The sequence below is a fragment of the Crotalus tigris genome, unplaced genomic scaffold (assembly GCF_016545835.1).
Source record: "Crotalus tigris isolate CLP2741 ecotype Arizona unplaced genomic scaffold, ASM1654583v1 scf7180000018419.1029430, whole genome shotgun sequence".
NCBI classification, from domain to species: domain Eukaryota; kingdom Metazoa; phylum Chordata; class Lepidosauria; order Squamata; family Viperidae; genus Crotalus; species Crotalus tigris.
The window spans coordinates 368,477-392,506 of NW_024096993.1; positions in this window are offsets into that span (position 1 = coordinate 368,477).

Genomic DNA, 24,030 nt, shown 5'->3' on the forward strand with positions numbered 1-24,030 from the left:
TTCAGCTTTTTGCAAAGGATTTTTTAATCTTTAAATCAAAGTCTCTCTTTTTGTTGTTTACTTTTAATCCTGAAAGCTGGGTTCATTCACCACAAATAGCTTTATCTTTGTCTCAGAGCAAATATCTTTTTATCTGTAAATTAATTACTTTCCAAAGTAATTAAGAAGTGAGGAAGGCAAGACTTAATGTTCATATCAGCTCCACCAGATTAAGGAGTGCAGATAGTATCTCAGGACTCCTGGCATCTCAACTTCTGAATCAATTGCAAAAACATTTTTGTTTTTGCAGTTTACTTATAAGGAACAACCATCCAGAGTGCACATGGTTTATCTCATGATCCCTGTTTGATCCAGAGAAATTGCACTAGCCAATATTGTAGGATGCCAGTCAAGCTTAATTGTAAAATCATGGTATGTGGCTATAAGTGCATGTATTTCCCCCCCCCCCCAAAAAAATTGCACTCTCCTTTGGCAAATCATCACTTCTGTACTATTGCCCCAAAAGGTCTATGGAGAAGTCATATAGCTAAGCTCTATTTGTGGGAGGATTTTAACCTGTTTGAGAATAAAAACATGGAGCTGCCTAATTCATGTTGCACTTGAAAGGCAGAAAGAAGAAGTAAGGATGCATCTTTTGCTTGAGTTATGCTGTCGAGCTAAGAGTAGGATTATTGGTTATGTAATTTATTTCAGAGGGCTTTTATATGTCAGCTTCCAATATAAGGTTGCTGGCTTTTTATACCAAGGGGGAAGATATTCAATTCCTCCACCTCAGATACCCTATGTCTTGTATGACATCCACCTTCTGGAAGACTCAACTTTCCTTAGGATTTAATTGAATAGTAGATCAGTTCAGGGGAAAGGAGAGGAGAGAGAGGAATGACTTCACAGGGAAAGGCCAGCAATTCACATTCCTCTCTTGCTTGCCCCTAACTAGGTTAAAGGCAAAAGAACTAAGGTGAATACCATCAACCTCTTCCTCCTAACACATGCATTGGAACTGCTGTGTTGTGAAGGAAGGGCAGACGCTAGGCAGCTCTGCTACTGTGCTTTGTAGGCATTTTGCTACTTGATGACAGGGTTGGCAAATTTTCTAGTCAGGCAACTCTGAACATCTACCATGAAATCCTTACAAAGAGCAGAGAATTTGGAGCCGATGTTCCTGTTTTGTTGCCTGGCCAGTTAGGAGTTTTTTAAACTTCCCTGTAGCTTGCTGAGGGTTTAATGGAGCAAAGTATGATGAAAAAACACATACTGTGCAACCTAATTATTTTCCATTGGTACTCATTTCTGTAAAAAGATAATGTAGTACTAGCTATTTGCTAGAAATGCTCATCTGACATTTACAGATAAATACTGTTTTGTAAACATCTGAGAAGGCTCTCCAGAACATAGTTTGAAAAAGTCTGGTGGAAGCTAACAATGCATATTTATAGAAACAGCAAAATACACATTTTTCTAATCTAATAAAAACAGGGCAAATGTTCAATTGTGTCCTGTTTTCTTTGAAGTATTTTTCTAAACAAATATAACTTATTTGTACTATTATAGCTTATTATGTATTACTTACTGGTTGTCTTCGCCTAGAATAAAATGCCAAAGTTATTAAGAACAATGCCTTACCTAAGAGACATTATTCTATGCTGCCTTGAGCTCCTGGAAAAAAGGATTGATGTCAAGCCATCAGACAAATGAATGATCCTAAATCCCTACTTGGTTCCACCTGTCAGTAAGATTGGCTAAACAAACCCAGATGGCTCCACCTATATTTGGTTGGCATTATCAAGAATTCTGCCTTTCTTTTTACAAGGAAAACCCAGAAGGTAGAATTTGCTCATAGTGGAATAAGCTACCACGTTTTCCCCAAAATAAGACCAGTCTTATATTAATTTTTGTTCCAAAAGACGCATTAGGGCTTATTTTCCATTAGGTCTTATTTTGGGGAAAATACGGTACTAAACGCATCTGTCTGGCTGACAATCTTAACTGGGGCTTATTTTGGGGGTGGGGCTTATATTACGAGGGTCCTGAAAAATCTTGCTAGGACTTATTTTCCGGTTGGGTCTTATTTTGGGGGAAACGCAGTATAATTCTTAACTTGTATTATAGCAGGATGCATAGATGGCTTTGAAGAAGGAATTCAGCAGTTGCTATCTCTATACATCAATGTAACCGCAGATAAATAGGAGAAGGGGAAGAAAACAAAATGGAGATTGCCCCATCTTCTTTCTCTTTAGTATAAAGAGGGACGAGACAGAATTTCTGTCAGACTTTCAAGATTCTATTACAGGTAGTCCTCTACATACGACCACAACTGAGCCCAAAATTTCTGTTGTTAAGCAAGACATTTGTTAATTGAGTTTTGCCCCACTTTAAGACCTTTCTTGCCACAGTTGTTAAGTTAGTAACCCGGTTGTGAGGTGAATCTGGCTTCCCCATCGACTTTGCTCGTCAGAAGGTTGCAAAAGGTGATCACATGACCTTGGGACACATATATAAGTGGGTCATAAATATTTGATCACGTGATCAGGGGGATGTTGCAAAGGCCATAACTGTGAAAAATAAGTCATATTTTTCAGTGCCGTTGTAACTTTGAACAGTCAATAAATAAACCATTGTAAGTCAAGGACTGCCTGTATTATATGTCATATATCAGATATTATTTTTATCTTATTTATGTACCTTCCTTAACTAGCATGGTAATAATACAGCTGGGCTGTGCAACATTGCCACAATGAATCACATGTGTATCTACCTGCTTTACCTGTCCTTTTCTGGGATGATTTGGCTTCCCTGCATTTGATTTCAAGAACTTCATAAACATTACAGTGAATCACCTCCTTTCATCATTAATGACAAAATCGCCAATGGGCAATGCCAGAGAACAAAGCTCACTTGTTCCTCATCCCTACCAAGACTGCAGCATAAGGCATGAATGATAACATTTATAGCTGTGTAAGGTGATTACAGAAAATAGATAGCGCTCTGTCATTGCAGATAAACGGTTATTTCAGTTCACAAAGAATACAGTGTGCTCCTTTTATGGGAATCCCCCTCCCCTCAAACCCCCCCCCATAAATGGGCAAATCTACAAAAGCATTTCAATCTTTTTCTTACCTCAACTAAAATAAAACATGGTAAAAAGCTGGTGATCCTCTGAGGCCGCATCTTACTATTGGAAAATATATTCACCTGTGAGGGAAAAGAAGGAGAAAACATCCTATTATGTAGGCCCACATTCTGACAGTTAATTTTTTTGTTTATCTGTGAGTTTTTTGGTTATCACTTTGGTCTTTTCTCTATTTATTTTCAGTCCTGCCACTTCTCCAAATTCTTCTGTCTTTTTCAGAAGCTTGAGGCTCTTCTAATATAAAAACTAAGTCATCCATGAATGTTTGTAATTTATATTTTTCATCTTTTATCTCCATTCCTTTCATGTCTGAGTCTTGCCTAATATTTCTGTTCAATACTTCCAGTGTTAGTATAAATAATAATGGGGATAATGGGGATACATCGTTGTCTTGTGCCTTTTTTAACATTAAAATTTTCTGTAAAATCTCTGTTTACGATTCTTTTAGCTATTTGTCTATAATAAATTGTTTTAAGTCCATTTTGTTTAGTTGCTGAATCATAAATTATGATTTAGGCCCACATTCAAAGTGACAATATTTGTTCAGAATTTAAAATTTGGCTCTACATGGAACAAAATTACCAAAAGCTTTTGCACAATTGTAAAGTCCTTTCTATTGCATTGATTTTATGATTATTATTGCAATCCACTAAACAACAAAGTCTCTATATTTCTTGGAGATATGAGGGTCTTCCCAACTGTGGCAGGAAAGGCTGTTCCCCAGCTTTATCTGATATGCCAGTTGTGTTCTTTCCTAGATCAGGAGGATCTTCAGTCAGTCAGTCGTGGCCTGGTTATCTTGTGTGCTTGACTCCTACAATATACTTTACATGGGCCTGCCCGTGAAGACCATCAGAAGCTTCAACTGGCACAGGAAATGATAGGTGTGACTCCATATGCCCACGTAACATCATCTTTTGAGCTGCACTGGTTGTCATTTTGCTTCTAATGCAATTCTTATAAAGAATTACTTATAAAGCCTACCTGGGACTGCCTATCTCCCATAGTATCTACCTGGTCAATTTGTTCCAGCAGGGTTGGTGTGCTCTGGGTTCCTTGATTAAACAATGCCATTTATCAGTACTTTGGAAGAATGCCTTCTCTGTCACAGCATCTGCTTTCTGGAATGAGGTTCCCGCCCCCACCACAAATCCAGGCTACTCCCATTCTACTGGTGTTTTGAGAAGCTTGAGAACATGGTTCATTACCCAAGCCTTTGACTAGGATAGTTGAAGCCTCTTCTAAGTTGTTTTTGTTGCTGACCAGTTTTGCCATCTTTTGTTCTTTTTGCCTTTGTTGCAAATGTTTATTGATTTTACTTTGTGGATTGCCCAAATTCACTGGGAATTAAATGGTATGCAAACTAATTAAGACTAACTAAGTAAATAAATAAATAAATGTGTTTTTTTTCATTGTTTCTGTAGCTAGTTAGTACAAGCACATTTTGTTGCAATATTGAATAGGTGTGGAGAGCTACATAGCAGTAGATTCAATACCTGAACCTTATTAGAAAATGTAGAGGAGCAGGAAGGAGATGAATTGAGTCTCATCAAAATGCTTCCCTTGAGCTTTATTAGAAGATTTGCCAATAGCTACTACTCTTAATTATTTTAAATTTTGGTTTGGGTTAAAAAAAATCCAGTGACCCCCTCAGGGGTTGTGACAGATACTCTCTTAGACATTTTGTTTTGAAGGAATTTTAAGGGCTGCCCTTAAGGTTGCTCAGCTGACTTGCCGAAGGAGAGATTTTTTGTTTCATTTTAGCATTCGTAGATAGGCAAAATTCAGTGGTGATCTCTATATGCAGGGCTTTTATTGTCATAGAACGCCCAGAACGGAGTTCCGGCACTTTTTTGGGATGGAACCTTGTAGGGTAGGCAAGGCGGGTTATATGATGTGTGTGAGTTCCGGCACCTTTAAAAAAAGCACTGTCTATATGTATGGAAACCTTTCTTGACAAATGTATGTACTTTAGTTTATATACTGTACAGTATTATACTATAGTCACATGCAAATGGGAGATCAAACAGATTCCTAACCAACCCAGCTGACAACTTCATCATCCAAAAGGTAGAGGAGGAAACTAGAGGAAAAGCTATGCTAGACCTAATTCTTACTAATAGAGAAGAACTTATAGAGGGAGTTGAAATTGCTGGAACTTTGGGCAAGAGTGACGTTGTCATATAGGAATTCAATGTAATGCAAACACAAGCAACAGAACATAATACCATCAGTGTCTTGAACTTTAAAAGAGCTGATTTTAACAAACTCAGAGAGAGCCTAAGAAAAATTCTATGGATGAAAATCCTAAGGGAGAAAATAACTCAAGAAGCATGGGAAACTCTGAAAAATATGATCATAAAAGCCCAGTCCAGCACAATACCACTGAAAAAGAAAAACAAGAAATCCAAGAAAAAACCAGCATGGTTGCACAAAGATCTCTCTGAGAAACTGAAAGAAAAAAAGGACAAGTACAAAAAATGTAAGGAGGGACATATAACTAAGGCAGAATACCAGCATATAGCCCAAATCTGCAAAGATGAAGTCAGGAAAGCTAAGGCTCAGAATGAACAAAGACTTGCAATAAAAGATAATTTTTAAAAAACGTTTCTTTCAACATATAAATAACAAGAAAAAAGTCAAGGAAACAATAGGTTCACTTAAGAAAGAGGATAGCAAGGAAGTAACCAGCAGTGGAGAGAAAGCAGAGCTGCTTAAATCATTCTTTGCATTGGTCTTCACGCAAAAAGAAACTATAGCCCAAATTACCAAAAACCTAACTATAAAAGCGAGACTAGAAATAAAAATTAAAATAAGCAAGAAACTGGTTAGAGAACAGCTATCTGATCTTGATGAATATAAATCAGTAGGACTTGATGTTTACATCCCTGAGTTCTGAAGGAGCTGGCAGATGTTATTTCAGAAACATTGTACCATATCTTTCAAAAATCCTGGAGCACCGGGGAATTACCTGAGAATTGGAAAAGAGCTGATTGGTTCCCATCTTCAAAAAAAAGGAAAAAAAACAGACCCAGGAAACTACAGACCAATCATCCTAACATCAATCCTTGGAAAGATACTGGAAAAGATAATAAAAAAACAGATCTATGAACATCTAGAAACAAATAAAGTTATAACTAAAAGCAGCATGGGTTTGTTAAAAACAGATCATGCCAAACCAATCTTATTTCATTCTTTGACAAAATGACTAAATTTGTAGACCAGCAAATTGCTATGAACATAGTATACTTAGACTTCAGCAAGGCTTTCAACAAAGTAGACCACAACCTACTTCTTGGTAAGCTAGAAAAATATGGGTAGACAGCATCACCACCAGATGGATTTGTAAGTGGCTGACAAACTGTGCTCAATGAGTTGTCCTTAATGATACTACATCTACATGGAGGGAAGTAAGCAGTGGGGTGCCACAAGGTTCTGTTTTAGGCCCAGTACTCTTCAATATCTTCATAAATGACTTAGATGAGGGAATAGAAGGGGAACTCACCAAATTTGCAGATGACACTAAGCAGGCAGGAATAGCCAACACCTAGCCAGCTAGCTAAGACTAGCTTAGGATCCAAAAGGATCTTGACAGATTTGAATAATGGGGTCTATCCAACAATATGAAACTTAATGTGGAGAAAAACAAGGCAGGAACAACCAAAGATACAACTACAGATTAGGTGAAATCTGGCTCAAAAACAGTAACTGTGAGAGAGATCTTTGAGTCCCAGTGGACGATCGCTTAAATATAAGCCAGCAGTGTGCGGCAGCAGCCAAAAAAGCTAATACAGTCCTTGGTTGTATAAACAGAGGCATAAAATCAAAATCATGTAAAGTATTAGTACTGCTTTAGAAAGCCTTAGTAAAACCACACTTGGAATTCTGCATCCAGTTTTGGTCACCACTTTACAAAAAAGATGTTGAGGCTTTGGAAAAAGTGCAAAGAAGAGCAACTAAGATGGTTAAAAGACCTGGAGATAAAAACATATGAAGAACAGCTGCCGGATTTGGGTTTGGCTAGTCTAGAGAAAAGAAGGTCTAGGGGTCCATGATAGCAGTATTCCAGTATTTGAGAGGTTGCCACAAAGAGGAGGAGGTCAAGCTATTTACCAATGCATCTGTAGGCAGGACAAGAAACAATAAATGGATGGATAGAAACTAATCAAGGAGAGAAGCAACCTGGAACTAACAGTGAGGACAACTAACTAGTGGAACAGCTTGCCTTCAGAGGTTGTAGGTGCTACATCACTGGAGTTTTTTAAGAAGATACTGAACAGACACTTGTCTGAAATGAGCAGAGAGTTGGACTATAAGACCTTCAAGTTCCCTTCCATCTCTGTTCTAATTGACTGAAGATCTTTTAATAGAGATGACTTTTCTAAAAGACATAGCAGTTGTTCAATGGAGTGCAGCCGAAGAAATATAATACAAAAGTCAATGAGAATAGGGAGAAATAAGAAAGGTAACAGCAGATTTAGAGACAATGACATCTTTATGAGATAGTCTGGAATAGGAGGGAAGAATGACAATTAAAGAATGGCAATTAAATATAACTGGCCCAAGCAAGGAAGTAGTGCTAGTTTTATGTATTGTACAGAAATTTCTCACCATGATCTTGGGCTTCTTTGGAGGACTTTGTCTGAAAGACAATCCCAAAATTCACTCTGAATTTCTTCAAGTGCAAAACAACAATATATTGACAAATTCTGAAAACAGAAAACAGGAGAAAAGAGATGGGTAACAAGTTGCTCCATTCTGCCTCATGTGTTACTTCCTTGAGTGCTATCTGATCTATTGAACCTGCAACTGCCAAATGGTTTGCTCCTTCTGTAAAAATAATTGTTCTACAGATTGCATACCTTTTTAATATATTGGATGCTGTAACTGAAAACTTTCTATTATTGGTTTTTTTATGCCTTGATGATTAGATGAGCATATCAGCTCTTCACTGTACAATCACTATACTTTTATATGGCGTATGTTAATGTATGTACATGTATATTCTGTATAATCTAACCATATCTATCTATCTATCTATCTATCTATCTATCTATCTATCTATCTATCTATCTATCTATCTATCTATCTATCTATCTGGATTTATGATTGGGAGCCACCCAGAGTTGGCTGAAAGATGGGCATATAAATGTTTTAAATTAAATAAATAAATAAAATTAAAAACTCTATATAACCTTACAGTGTGTTCCAGAGACCGAATGAATGAATAAACACACATATACACACAGTATATATGCATATGTACCGTGTTTTCCGAAAAATAAGACTGGGCCTTATATTAATGTTGCTCCAAAAGACGCATTAGGGCTTATTTTCCGGTTAGGGCTTATATTCAGGGAAATACGGTACTAAATGCGTCCGGCTGGCTGACAATCTTAATAGGGGTTTATTTGGGGGGGTGGGGCTTATATTACAAGTGTCCTGAAAAAACATGCTAGGCCTTATTTTCCAATTGAGTCTTATTTTTGGGAAAACATGGTATATGTATGTATATATGTGTATGTGTGTATTCACTCAGTCTGTCAAATAATAGATAGTATAGTGTGTTAACTACCTTGAATTACTTATATATAAAATTATAACCTCCATCAATTGTATTATAAAAAGAAACATAGCTAGCTCAGTCAACAGATTATTTACAGTTGGTTTCCCATAGTAAACAGGTAGGTCTTTTAATGTGACGGATCCATGCTGGAATGTCAGGGCCAATGCAGGTTCTTGATGCATGGCCCTGAGTATGAATGGACTACTGTGGTTACATTTTAAAAGTTCCTTCTGTTTCTCTCCTTTTTTCATTGATATTATATTTATCTGTTAATATTCGAAGTATAAAGTAATATTGAAATATTACAGCATTTGAAATATTATTTTATTTTTCTCATTTTAATAATAGGGTATGTTTTAGTTCACAGAACTCTGGAGGTTTTTGAGACGAGGCTGGACAGCCATCTCTCAAAGATGCTCTGATTGATTTTTATACTCATTGCAGAAGATTGAACTAGATCAGGGGTAGGCAACCTTGGCTCTTTTATGACTCGTGAACTTTAACTCCCAGGATTCCTGAGTCAGCTGGTTCAGGAATTCTGGGAGTTGAAGTCCACGAGTCATAAAAGAACCAAGGTTGCCTATCCCTGAACTAGATGATTCTCAGTGTACTTTCCAACTCCACAGTTCTGTGATTGTATGATTCTAGTGCAAAGCATCTATAATAATGAGGGATTTCAGCCATCCTAAAAATGGGAAGCAACTCCAAGCCATCCAATATAATGACTAGGTCAGGGGTCTTCAAACTTGGCCCTTTTATGACTTGTGGACTTCAACTCCCAGAATTCCTTAGCCAGCATGCCTGGCTGAGGAATTCTGGGAGTTGAAGTCCACAAGTCATAAAAGGGCCAAGTTTGAAGACCCCTGGACTAGGTACCATGTGAAATAGATGCATTGGCACTGTCAAGGAATGATTCAGAACTCAGATACATTGTTGGCTTTTCTTTTTCCAGCCCATCCTCTTCCAAAATGGTTTTATACATATCACTACAGCTCCAAATAGCACAGTTGTCCCTTAACTGCGCATAACTGGGGGATATCTGATCTCTGTAAGTTTTATTATGCAGTCAGTTAAGAGACTGCAATCTGATGGGGAAGAGAGCAATTGAGGAATTTTATCAGTGTCCTAAATTACTCCATATTGCCTTCTTTTACCTTCTTTCTATTGGTGAACCAGTGAGAGAGAGCATAGCTAGAACAATTAGCTCTTGAATGATGGAACCAGATTACAGACCAATAACTTTTAGTATATTATATGCCTACACTATCGTTGTAAAACAGTTGTTCAGAATTTTCTGTGTAGATGAAGGGATGATTGTAGCCTAGAGGCTGTCAGGAAAAAGTAGCATTCAGTAGCTCCAGATTTCTTCTTCTCAGTGCTAAACCAGTGGTTCTTAACCTGGGCAATATCGCCCCCCAGGGGGTGATTTCGTTTTTCAGGGGGGCCATGGAACAAAAAGGGGCAATGCGGGGGTGAAGGAACGAAAAGGGGGCGATAAGGGGGCGATGGAGTGAGAAATTTTGGGGACACTTTTGAGACTTTTTCGTACAGTGAATCGCTATATATCTGTCGTACAAAAACATCAGATCGCTCGCTATTAGCGGATTGAATTGTGTTTTCAAATGTTCCTCCAGCTAGCTTCAGTACAGAACACCATACATATGTGAATACACATCGCTTATCTTCATGCGTGTTGCGCAGCAGCCTCTACCCATACAGTGGCGCGCCATTGGCCAGAATATGGGAGATATGGGGAAAAGACTGGAAATAAATTATTTGCATCGATATGTCCTGATGACAATTTTAAAGAACACACACAAAAAAGGGTTTGCATAAATTGAAGAATTATTTGCTATGTTGTGATTGAGAGGTTATGTTGGAGGAAGGGGGCAATGACAACTTCCTCATTGGCTCAAGGGGGCGATTCATTCGAAAAGGTTAAGAACCACTGTGCTAAACCAACAATGATTAAGGCAAGACTATGTGATCTTTCTCCTCCCTGTCTCTCCCCCAGACCCATTGCTTCTGGCCTTCCCTTCTGCTATAGTCCAATAATTTATTATTCACTATTCACACTTGGAACATAATGACATCCATTGGCTTGCTGCTCCTCTTCAAAGCAAGAGCAAAGAACAGGAAAATGCCTCATAAAACTGGGAAAAGGACAGGTTCCTCAAATTGTCTGGTGATGACTTAGGCCCTGAACAAATAATGTCCTGGTTAAAAAATGATAGCTCTTTTTTTTTAATAAAACAATAATTTATATTTGGGTCTTGAAAACTAAGTCCCAAATCCTTTCCCTATGCACATTTTACTCACACAAATTTTCCTAGAATCCTCTTTGGCACATAACCCTATAAAGAAGACAGTTACATAATGTAAGCTATTAATATTGCAGATAGCAGCAAAAATGGCATACTAAACTGAGAGGCACAGCGCACTGAAGGGAGAAATTTGCTATTATTGTAATGTATTATTCATTAGGGGCTGACAAAACGCTAGTAAGAAAAAAGAGATTTGGAAGTCACAGTGTGCTTGAAAGTTTTAGAGTATTTTTCCAAATGAATTCAAGAACAGAATGGGTAAATTAGCCTATTTGTTGACTGACTGTATTTGTGTGATTATGTGTGTGTTAATTCATAGAAAAAAACTCATACTCTTTTTGGCTTGCAACAGAAAATAGCCAAGGTACCTTTTTTTAAAAAAAATATGAAAATTACCCCAATTTTTTGCTTCGATGCCTCCTTTTTTCTTAGTGTAAATTTCTCCAGTGTGAGTTCTTCTTTAAAATGTAACTATTATTCTTACTACTTCAAATTTAGTACTTGTGGGAATATTTCATCATGGAAAGAAATGGGCTACTTGACTCCACTTGATGGTAGTTTTCAAGTTCTTGCTGCAAAATCCAGTGGGAGCCGAACATCCGAATTCAATCAACAGAATCTGCAATAGGACCATTTTCATCCTTATTCAGTGCTTTGGAGGGATTGCTATCTTTGCTCAGAGATGAAAGACAATTTTCAAAAAAAACAATGCATAATTCCACACCCCAATATTGGCCATGCTAAGTACTGGAAGGAACAACTCATTTCTCACAGTAAAGAACTCAATTTATCTTTAAAAAAAAAAAAAAGAAAAAGCTAGCTGCTAGGGACTCCTGACAGGCAAAAGGAAGCATTTTTACAGACTTAAAATCCAAGGCCAGATCCTGAAGTTGAAACTTAAATACTTTGGCTACCTAATGAGAAGGAAGGACTCACTGGAGAAGAGCCTAATGCTGGGAAAGACTGAGGGCAATAGAAGAAGAGGATGACAGAGATTGAGGTGCTGGATAGAGTCACTGAAGCAGTAGGCATGAGCTTAAATGGACTCCAGAAGATGGTAGAGGACAGGAAGGCCTGGAGGAATGTTGTCCATGGGCTCGCAATGGGTCGGACACAGCTTCGCAACTAACAACAACAATCCAAGACACAAAGCTTGCCATCATTTTTAGTGCTTTTAAAAGGGAATTACAAATGCATTAATGGTTACCGTAAAATGTCCATTTGGGTTACCATGCAGCATGCCTCTGGATAAAGTAACTGAAAAACAGTAAGATGAGAGGGATATTACCTTCTTGTTCTTTGCAAGAACTCACCACGGCCATGGCGAGTTGGCTATAGTGAGTTGTCCCATTCCATCCTGATAGTGGGCTTTATCAAAGCTAGAAAAGATGAAGGCTAGCTAGAAAACCAGAGAGTGCTACAGGAATGCCAAGTTCTCAGTGAAGTTTTGCCTCTTTAAGGCTATATCAGGCTTGTCAGATGCTATATTTTTTTCTATCCTGCTCTATGGAGTAGAGAGTTGGTCTCTGACAGAAGCCTAGAACTAGAAGCATTTGAAATGTGGATTTACAGGCGGCTGTTATGTATAAGCTGGGTTGACAAGATCAGAAATGAGGAGGTGATCAGCCGCCTGGGAAAGCCAAGGGAAATCATCAAAACAATTAAAAAACAAAAATTAGAATATTTCAAACATGTGATGCAACACCCAGAAAAATATGGCATACTCCATTTAATCTTCCAGGGAAAGATTGAAGGCAAACGAGGTCCAGGCAGAACATCATGGCTTCAAAATCTAAGGGACTGGTTTGAACAAAACTCAACAGCACTTTTTCGTGCGGCTGCTGATAAAAACAGGATCGCTAACATGATTGCCAACGTCCGATAATGGATATGGCACAAGAAGAAGAAGAAGGATACAGCCTTAGGAAGAAGTGACCCAGTTGGGCTATATGTAGAAAATAGAATACTCTGGCTAAGATTATATTGGTAGTTGTGGAATAGCCTGATGGTGCTTTTCAGAATTAGTATAAAAAGAGTGGAACTTGCAAGAACATGATACAGGATAGAGTATTTTTTGTTCAGAATGTCAACTGATCACCCTCTCATCTATTCCTTCCCCCTCTTTGGCTGGTTAAGGCTATGTCAAACCAGCTGATGCTTCCGTCTGGAAAGGAAAGATTTGGCTACATGAGAATAGACATTCAGAGAATAGGTTTACTGTTAGCGTAAATTATATTGGTTTGGCAGTCAGGCAGAGCTATCCTATTTGATGTTATGGAATGCTCCAGCATCAGAATATCATATGAATGCAGTATTTTTTGGCCAGGAAAGAACAACAAAATAAAGATTTTATTTAGGGGTTTTTTGTCTCCCTCTGAGGTCATTTGAAATGTTTATTTACATAATGTTCCTTCCACTCCACCATTATTTTTACTCCCCAAACAATCATAAACAATTTCAAGTTGTCCCATTGTGATCTTCACCATTGCCATGCTGAAGATTCCGTGTTAGCCAATCGAGGGTCCTCCAGCTGACCAATGGGAAAGCATAAAAAAAATGTCACCCAGCCAATACCCTATCTCTCTACTTCATTGTATTTGTCTAGTGATTTGTAAAGAAATCATCACAACAGCAATTATAGGAAAAAAGTTGTCATGGCAACTATCTCTAGGTTCACAGTTTAAAAAGCAAATACCATCTTGTCATAATACTCTACAGGAAGATGAAATACTCTGGGAATCACTTTTGTGAGATGGATGGCTGGATAGATAGATAGATAGATAGATAGATAGATAGATAGATAGATAGATAGATAGATAGATAGATAGATAGACAGACAGACAGACAGACAGACAGACAGACAGACAGACAGACAGACAGACAGACGATATACAGATATACAGATACAGATACAGGTATAGATATAGATATAAATGAAAGGCAAAAATGCAATGCAAGAATGAGCAAAATGAGCTGGTTCCTAACCTCATATTATAGTCCAACATTTAGATGAGGTAGTATTGACAAACTGTGGTCACTCAGCATAACATCACCATTCGTCTTATTGCAATTTCTGGCTGAGATTGATCTCCCTCAGCCCTGGGAAAGTAGTTATCAATAATTCACTGAAATGAAAGATAAATAATGTCATCTAATCAAATGTATTTAACCATTATCCATACTCATTATGGGTTAATGTAGGTTTTAAAGATCCTTGTAAAGGCATGAATGTAAAATGCTGGCTGAAGTTAAATAAAGAAATACAGCTAGGGAATGCTGATTTTATCTTCTTCATAATCAAAGGAAGAAAATCAGTGGGTAGGTGTGCGCACACTTGCCTGAACTGTGACTGTGAAGCTAAGCAAAAAAAAAAACCAGTTTAATCTCTCAAAATTAAAATTTTAAAAATATTTTATTGCTGTCTATTTTATTCTGGGATGTTTTTTCAACTTCAGTGAAGTGATAAAAGTGTCCTTAAACAGTTCAGGGGGCCAGTGCTATAGGAGAGGGTCCTCTCAGCCTCAGGGTGGGCTTTGGGACTGGCCAGGCTGAGCCCAAGGGCAGGTGAAATACTTCCTCAGTTTGAAGTCACTGCGCTTCCACAAGAGACCTAAATCCAGCCCCCTCTTGATGTTCATTGACTCTTATCTGGCACCAATTTGCCTTGCCTGTTAGTAGATCAGATTCTTGTATATAGATGTCATGGAGTAAACTTGTAGTACTTTTGAACCCTATCCTGGCTCCTGATTTCTTGCAGCCTGCCTGAAAGTCTTCCAAGATAAATAGAGGAGATATCAGCTGACTCTTCACTGTCTGCTCCATGGCATTACTCAAGAGCCACACAGTGGCTAGAATGCAGCATTGCAGGCTAACTCTGCCCACAGCTTGGAGTTTGATCTCAACCAGATCAAGGTTGACTCATCCTTCCATCCTTCCAAGGTTGATAAAATGAGGACCCAGATTGGGGACAATAAGCTGATCCTGTAAACTGCTTAGAGAGTGGTGTCAAGCACCATGAAGCGGTATATAAGTCTAAGTGCTATTGCTATTCTCAGGAGAGAAGGGACATTTAAAACCTTGTCTGTCACAGTCCCTAGTCCTCTGAGACACATTCCTCTCCCTCTCACCTACCACCAATATTTGGTCAATCTTTGTCCTGCTGGCTTTCACAGAGTCTTAAAAAATGTGAACATGTGGACCGGGAAGCTAGTGGAGGCTGTGAAGTTGATCTTGTCCTCAGCAGCCATTCTGTGTTTTTTATTTGGTCGTTTACTTTGCATTATGAGGTCTTATTTCCATTTTATGTTAGCTGGCCAGAGCCACTGTTGTGAAATGGCCAGCTGTATAAATCAAGTAGATAAATAGCCCTAGTTCAATTTGTCAAAATGTTTTGGAGAGCCAAAGTCTTCCCATATAGGGATAGTCAGCTTGGGAGTCCTTCTTGGATGGATATTGATAGTCGGGGAACAGCTGCTGTCAAGTAACACAACGCAGTGGCTCCATAAATGAAGTCAGGTCACATCTGCTCTGTCTCACACCAAACTTCATGGGCAGTTTATTGATTAAGACTTCAGGAAGAATTTTACTCCAGAACTGAATTCCTTCCAGTTGTTTTATTTTGTATCAATGCTTCAGGAAGAACAGAGTTTCTTTATAAAGGGTGACAGTGATCTAAATGAAACCAAATTCCATTCAAGGGAAAATGAAAGGTGAAAAAGAAAGCAAGAAAAAAATCTCAACAGGGAGAGGAAAAACATCTGGGAAATCTCATTTCATAACTGACAGGCCAGATTATATCTACTCCGATTTATATATCACTTTAGCTTTTAGGTTTCTTTGCTTTAATACAGTACAAAAATCTTCTCCCTCAGAGTTTAGTCTAGTGTTTTTTCAATCTCAGTCGTTTTAAGATGTGTGGACTCCAACTCCCAGAATTCTCCAGCTAGCCTGGGTGGTTGCTGGCTAGGGAATTCTGGGAGTTGAAGTTCATCCATCTTAAAGTGGCTGAGATTGACAAACATTGGTTTAGTCAATCTGCATATGTATTTCACGGCATCCTCTCAACAAAATGATCATCTTCAGTAATGTATTTGTCCTTAGGCAGAGGATCTTGAATGTGCCTCTATGTACAAATGTGGGTTTTCTCTGTTTAGTTACACCTATATGTTTAAACTAATGTGGTTATATTTATACTGGATTGATTCTAATCCTATGCATCAAAAAAGCTTTAGATCAACATTCAGAACAAACCCTAGATCCTTCTTTCTCTGTGGTATTAAAAGGTTTCACTAGTTAGAAAGCACTAGAAAAGGAGACCAGCTGGAAGTCCTTTGGGGTGCAGTAAAATGCATTATTAAGATTCTGAACATCATTGCACAAATTGCTAACATGGATTAATTTACTTTTATAAAGATCTAATAAGCCAGCCCTGCTGTATTTCAGGCCTCTTTTTCTAAAGTTTGAATTCTCTCTCTCAATGCCCTTCTGCTCTGCATCACGGAGAAGCATGATTATACGAAGGGTTTGTTCCAGTGGTGGGATTCAAATATGTGAACAACCGGTTCTCTGTGAGGATGCTGCTTCTAGAAGTCCATCCTGGATTTGGGCAACAAAAAATTAGCTACTGGTTCTGCCAAAGTGGTGCGAACTGGCTGAATCTCACCACTGGTGTGATCCCAAGTTGCTTACATTTGTACTTGTGCACATATATTAATAGGCCATGTTAGATTACTTATAATTCTCATTACCTGTAGAGGCATTATAATACAGTTCATAGGACCAAAAAAAAAAGATGTTTGGCCATAATTTAAACCAGTGCTTCTCAACGTTTGTGTGACGGTGACCCCTATCACACAAACGTTCTGCGCATGCGCGGCGCGCGTGCACGGCGCCGCGAAAAATGGCGGATCGCCGCCTTTGGCGACCCCAGAAAAATGGTCGATCGACCCCAAATGGGGTCGCGACCCATAGGTTGAGAACCGCTGATTTAAACAGTACTGTACTTTACATTCCCAACACCTGGGCCACAGCCCAAAACTGAGCCGCGGCCTGTTTGGAATCAGGCCGCACCAGTGGCGGTTGAGCGTGCGTGCACATAGCTCCACTTGCGTGAGCAGCAGGTGCTCATGCTTACATGTGAAGCTCCTGCCTCTCACAAGGAACCATCTCGTCTCCCCTGCCCCCCCCCTGCTGGGCCACCAAGACAGAAAGGTTGGGGACCACTGCTTTACATATTTACATCATGGTTGTAGAAAGATTCAGCACCAGATCAGAAACTAGTGCTGTTTTACCTCTTAACTTCTTGTCTCCTATTCAAGAGGAAATAATAGGTTTTGTTCACTTTTTACTTGGTTATAGAATAAAATTTGCAGGCACCAGTGTCAGAGAAATTCGTATAGTAATTTTGTACCTAGGCTCATTGGAATGTATTCAAATGGATTTTGCCTTGTTTGAGAAGAGAATTAACGGACATCTTTTCTTGAAGATCAAGACTGCTCCATTTCAGATTAGTAGACATAGGAAGGCACTGGACCGTAGCAGATTTGAATGGGGAATATTTGCTTTACTCTTTCTTGTTTGTCAAAAGGAACAGATGAAGAGATTTTGGAACTATGCTGCCTTAAACTCTTCTTTATTATTAAACAAAAACCAGGAAGTATCTATACTTTTTTTTTTGTTTGACCTAGAACAGTGATGGCGAACCTTTTAGAGACCGAGTGCCCAAACTGCAACCCAAAACCCACTGTTGTATCGTCGAGTGCTGGGTGGGCGTGGCCCATTGGGTGGGCATGGCTGCAGTGATAATGGCAAGCTGGGTGGGACTAAAAAGTTCAATCAATCAATTCCAACTTTGCGAGATTTTTTTTCCGCAAGAAGTTGAAATTAATTGATTGAACCTTTTTTTCCTTTTTTGCACACGGCGACAGAGGCCTAAAGCAAAAAGGTTTTAGAAAACCCAGCTGAAGGCCTAGGACTGGGGCGACGGCACGCGTGCCCACAGAGAGGGCTCTGAGTGCCACCTGTGGCACACGTGCCATAGGTTCGCCACCACTGACCTAGAATTAGATTTTGTTGCGAAACAAAGCATGATGTAAAACACAATATCCCTCTTTCAAAGCACTATGAGAATTAATGATGAATCAAAACTTGGGTTAGGAGATAGACAGCTGGTTCATAGAATTCTTTTTTCTCTCCAGCCTGTCATTTTATAGAGAAACAAAAGCTTTAATAGGTCTGAGTTTCTTGCTTGCTTTTGTGTGTGGGAAGTGGGGTGGGATGGGGTGGGGTAATGTAGGGATGGGTGGAACTTTTGACAATCTGGGCTTGTTTTTCCACAGTGCTCTGCAACATCAGTTAGCAAAGATCATTTTATGACCGCCCAATTTGGTTTGGGTCACTTTACGGGGCATTTCATTTTGTTTTTAAGGAGCCACAAAGATTGATCCAAAGCAACTCCATTTCTCTTAAAACGTATCTGATGGGTCTTATCAAAATATTGCATTTCAGGCTTGCTAGACACAGAACTTTGGGGGGATAAATGTAACTATGTACAAACAGCTGCCCTTAATCGGAAGCAAATGAAACTAGGCAGCTGATAAGATAAGTTTTTCTTTGACAGCTTGACTCCTAGTGACAGCATAGACACATTCACACAGTTTTCTCAGCAATGTAATTTGTCATTTCTTTTTTTTTTTAATTCTTAGTCTCCTCTTGTAGATTTATAGATATCTGGAAGAATCCCATCCGAACATTAGCCAGGTATGACTCTGCTTAGCTTCTGGGCTCCAGCAAGCTCAGCTACATGTTGCCACCTGTTGAAGGTAACAGCTGGGGCTGAACATCAAATGTGGGAGGATTCCACAGAGGATTAAGAGGCTTCTGTTTATGTATACATTGCATCCACTTTTATTATTTTTTCAAATAAGGCAGTGCACCTTCCTCCTCCTGTTTTCTCCACAACTATCACCCTGTGAAGTAAATTGAGTGGAGAGAGAGGGACTGGCCCCAGGTCATCCACTGGCTTTCCTGGCTAGAGCAGTACTAGAACTCACAGTCTTCTGGTTTCTAGTTTGGTACCTTAACCACTAAACCAAACTGGTTCCCTTGTATGCTAGGATAAATCACTCCTTATGGTGAGGATCAGTGACACCAGATTAAAAAAAGGGCTTACGTTAACAAGAAAGATATAGAAGGAATGGAAGACCATTGCAGTCAGCAAAGCAAGCTGAAGATCTTCTAGAAAGGGCTAAAGTTACAATGTTTTGAACCAGGTCACCTAGGCGAATATAGTAACCAATAAAGTCTTTTATTGCATCTTGAAACCAGTGGTATTGATAAACCTCCACTCCTTTCCCACCCACACAAAACAACCACTCGCAGTCAATGTAACCCAGTCCCATCAGCTGGGTTCACTAGTCACCAGAATCAAACCCCCAAGAGGAAAAAAAGTCTAAGTCCACAAACCAGGTGCAGAGGTTGCCAAACAAGGTCCATAAGCCTCAATCCAGAGTCAGAGTCCACAAAGCAAGGTATGCAAATGCAAAGGCTGAAACACGAATTGAAGTCCACGAGTCGAGGTTTCCAAAAGTCAGGAGAGAGCTTGCTGAGACAAAGTGTTGTTCCCAACGAACGGACTCTCCTCCGGCCTCTGGTTAAATCACCCCAAGTCAAGTGTTTCTTGTGGGGGGGGCAGCCTCCTCCCAAACAGCCTTGCTGACTTCCTCTGAGCTTCCCTCCGCTCCACTCACCACACTTGTGGATCACATGGAGGAGGCAGCTACTCCTCATCAGAGGGGATCTGTTGTCTCTCATCGCCTCTGCCCATCTGCAGCTGATCCTCCCCTGTGTTAGTGAAGGTAGAGGTGGCTCCCTGTCAGATGGACCAGTTCCCCCAATGCTGGAGGGGCCTGGGACAGCATTGTCCTCAGCCCCTGGACTCTCTGGGTGTTCCAGGGGAGATGTGCCATGCCCGTCAGATGGTCCCAGTTCTGAGTGCTGCTCCTCCAAACCAATGTACAATGTTTAAACTAATCGAACCCTATCTCATTAACTGAATCTGCCCCTTGGCACTTAAAATTTCACTTTACCCAAACCTGCTCTAGTTTCTGTGGTCAAGTTAACTGCAGATGAAGGACTTCAGTGTAGTTGCTGCATAGCGCTGAGTTCTCTTGTATAGGGCGGCCTCTGCAGTACAGTAATTGGGGAGGCTACTTGCCTCAGTCTCACCCTGCCTCCCCAATCTCCTGCCATTTCCTCATTAGGGCTGGATGACAAGATTGATACCTCATGATTCTAGAAAGAGTCTGTGGACCCCAACAGGTAATTCGGGCCTGTATATGTAGACCTTGACTTACAGATGGTAGCCTAGTGACTATTCAAAGTTACCACGGAGTTTCCCAAAGGTATTTATGATATGGTTCTGAAGTTCTGACAGCTGCCTCACTCTCCGCAGTCACATGACTGCATTTGGGCTACCACCTTTATGGCCATTTGCAGCAGCCCTCAATCACATGACTGCATTTTATGATGCTTTTGCCCAAAACCAGCATTTACTTCCAGCTTTCAGCAAAACTGGCCCATAACAAACAATGGATTTGCTTAACGACCACAGTGTTCACTTAACAAATGTGCTATTTGCTTTACGACCCACCATGCCTGCTGTCAGACCCAGAGCACAACTTACCGACCACGCTGCTAAGCGCTCCCGGTAATACCGCGAGTCAGCTGGTCGGCGCCGGTTCCAACGCGCTGCCGACGCTCAGCTGATGACGATCTGCCGGCGACGCGCGCTTAGGGAGTATACCGGTCGGCACTACTTCCCACGGACTGCCGACGCTCATTTGATGATTGCCTAGCGCGCGTCTACGATTCGGATTGGCCGGCGCTACTACCAGCGGACTGCCGACACCCAGCTGATGGTGTTTTGCGGAGATATGCGTATGGAGATTGTTCTGGACTGCTTTACTGTTTTCGGGAAACCAAGATACTGGGTCTGACAGACATGAGGGCATGGTGTGGGCGGAGTGGTGATTGATAATTAGGGTGTGGACTATGGGTGTGGTGGTGGGGTTTATTTAGAGCGCGGGAATGAAATGTTCTTCAGAGCTGACTTTCTTTTCAACTTAGTAACGAAATAAATCGTACTGCTTCGTTGAATCCTGCATCGTTCCTGGATATGGGTTTTGTGCCTGTAGTTAGGACGTGCTTACATTAAGTCAGCTCTCACTCCTACTTACTAATAACGCTCAGAGCTTGTCAGGGACAGGGCATCATGGCAGAAGGAACGCAGGGAGAGGACCCTGTCGTAGGTGAGGACTCGCAAGAGTCTGGTGAGCAGTTGGAGGGCCTGGCAACGGGCGGTATAGCGGAGGAGGCGCCGGTGGTTCGGCAGAAAGAAAAAGTATGTGTGCCTGTGGTCGAGCATTCACGAAGCCGACAGCAACGCCCAGTAGATACGGGGGCCGAATGGTGGTTTAGCCCGACGGTGGGACTCCCTGAAGATGGGCGTGGGCAACGGTTGGCGCCAAGTTTTACTGGTTGGAGGGAGCGCCGGGTAACTGGGGACCATGAGGAGGATTGGAGCTGTTCCACAGTCCCGGGGCAGTACACGTTGGATGTTCTCAGAGACCAGTTTGGGGAACGCATATACCCCACTACTATTCACAGCCCTGCCAAAGACAGCCGGCCTTACGCTTCCCAGTTTCAGCGATCCAGTATAGACCTTAATCTGCATCCCGACGACCATTTTGCGCTACGGGATCCTACTGCAAGGCAGGTGGGGACAGAGCGTACGCCTTATAGGTTAGGGGTGCGGGGACTGGGGAACAGGCCAGCAGACCCTGAGGAAGTGAGCGTTGGACCTACAGGGGGAGGAGCAGGGATCCGCCCTCGGCCATCCCCGGACGCCGATCGGTACGGAGGACAGATGCCAGCCCCCTGGCCTCAGAACATGGTGTGGAACCCTCCCCCGATAACACTTACGTTTGACGGGGACCCAGATCACTTGGCAGTTTATCTTAGCCATGTACTGAACCACCTAGATTGCTATTCCACTCTATATTCATCCAATTGGTCGATGGTGGTTGCAGTCACCTCGAGTTTACAGGGAGAGGCCGCTGCTTGGGCAGCTGATCTGTATAGCGACCAGGCCCGAGAACTAGGTGATGTGGGGCTCTTCCTAGATGCGTTACGCACTAGATTCGAAGATCCAACCCGTTTACAATGGGCGGAGGCCCAGTTAGTGGGGCTGCGACAAAGAGGGAGACCAGCAAAAGATTACATCCGGGAGTTCCAGAAATTAGCGGGGAGACTGCGATCGTGGCCAGATCGTTTACTGGTTCACCACTTTCGTAATGGACTGGATAACGAAATACGACGAGCATGTATAGTGAGAGGGATAGGGGGACGCCTGACGGATTGGTTTAAGGCTGCCATGGAATTGGACATTGGGTTGCAGGAGCAGTCTAGTGGGCGAGAGAATAGATCATCACCCCGCCGGGGCCAAGACCAGCCCACGGGACGGACGGCTCAGGCCACCCCAGAGACAGCGCGCCCGAAGGTCGGTTTCAGGTGTTTCCGATGCAACCGACCAGGACATCGAGCGGCAGAGTGCGGGCTACCGGCAATACTAGGTACACCAACGGCGATCGGCAAACCAGGGTCTACACAGCAGAAAACGGCAGAGAAGTCACGAGTAGCCCACCAAACGGTGCAGACACCGATACAGTCAACTTCTGGTGATCATCCTCCCATGTTGCAGGAATACGACGAGGACGGTCCTGTAGAAGATCCAATGGTGAGTGAACCTATCATCCCATTCACCATTCCGGTAACTCTTACAGGACCGATTACTGGAGAAGCGAGGGCTTTTCAAGCATTGTTAGATACCGGTTGCACCCGGTGTTTAATTAACAAGGGAGTAGTACAGCAGATGGGGATTAGGGTGACTAGACTGAAAACCCCGATTCGCTTTGAGCAGGTGGATGGCTCATTACTAGGAGGGGCTCCCACCACATTGGTAACAGAGCCAGTCAGAATGGATGTAGGTGGTCATTGGGAGGTTATCAGATTCATCGTGGTACCTTCTATGTCTGAACCCCTTATTCTTGGGCTGGCCTGGATGGATAAGTGGACACCAACCATCTGGTGGGAGAATGGGTCTCGACGAGTGCGATTGCCAGTGGGTCCTCAGCCAATATCTAAGCCTGACCATATTGAAGACAAAGGGCTGGGTGCTGTAGAACCCATGTTGGAAGGAGACAGATTCGGGCATCCGTCAGTGTACAACGATCTGGCGGCAGTATTTAGTGAAGATGAGTGTGATACTCTGCCACCCCATAGGGCAACGGATTGTGCTATCGAGCTTATTCCTGGGGCAAAGTTGCCTAAGCCCAGAATGTATCCCATGACCTTTGCAGAATTAAAGGAAATGAGGGAGTATATTGATAAAAACCTGGCGAGGGGCTTCATAGAGCCGGCACGCTCCAAAATAGCAGCACCTGTAATATTTCAGGGGAAAAAGGATGGAGGTTTACGGTTATGCGTTGATTTCAGAGGACTTAACGCGGTATGCGTAGAACCCATATATCCGCTACCTCTGATGAAAGATCTCCTTGCCCACTTAGCCACTGGCAAGATTTTCACAAAATTAGATCTTCGCGAGGCGTATTATAGGGTCCGGATCAAAGAAGGAGACGAGTGGAAAACCACCTTTAATTGTCCGTTAGGGAGTATCAGTTCAAAGTGATGCCTTTCGGTCTACAGGGGGCTCCGGCTGTGTTCATGCAGCTAATTAATGAAGTGCTGCATGATCATCTTTATAGGGGTGTACTTGTATACTTAGATGATATACTTATATACTCGAATACACTGGAGGACCATATACGATTAGTGCGCACGGTGTTGAGAAAATTACTGGATGCCAAACTGTACTGTAAAGTATCAAAATGTGAATTCCACAAAGACCGTATTGATTATTTGGGATTCCGGGTTTCCACGATGGGGATAGAGAT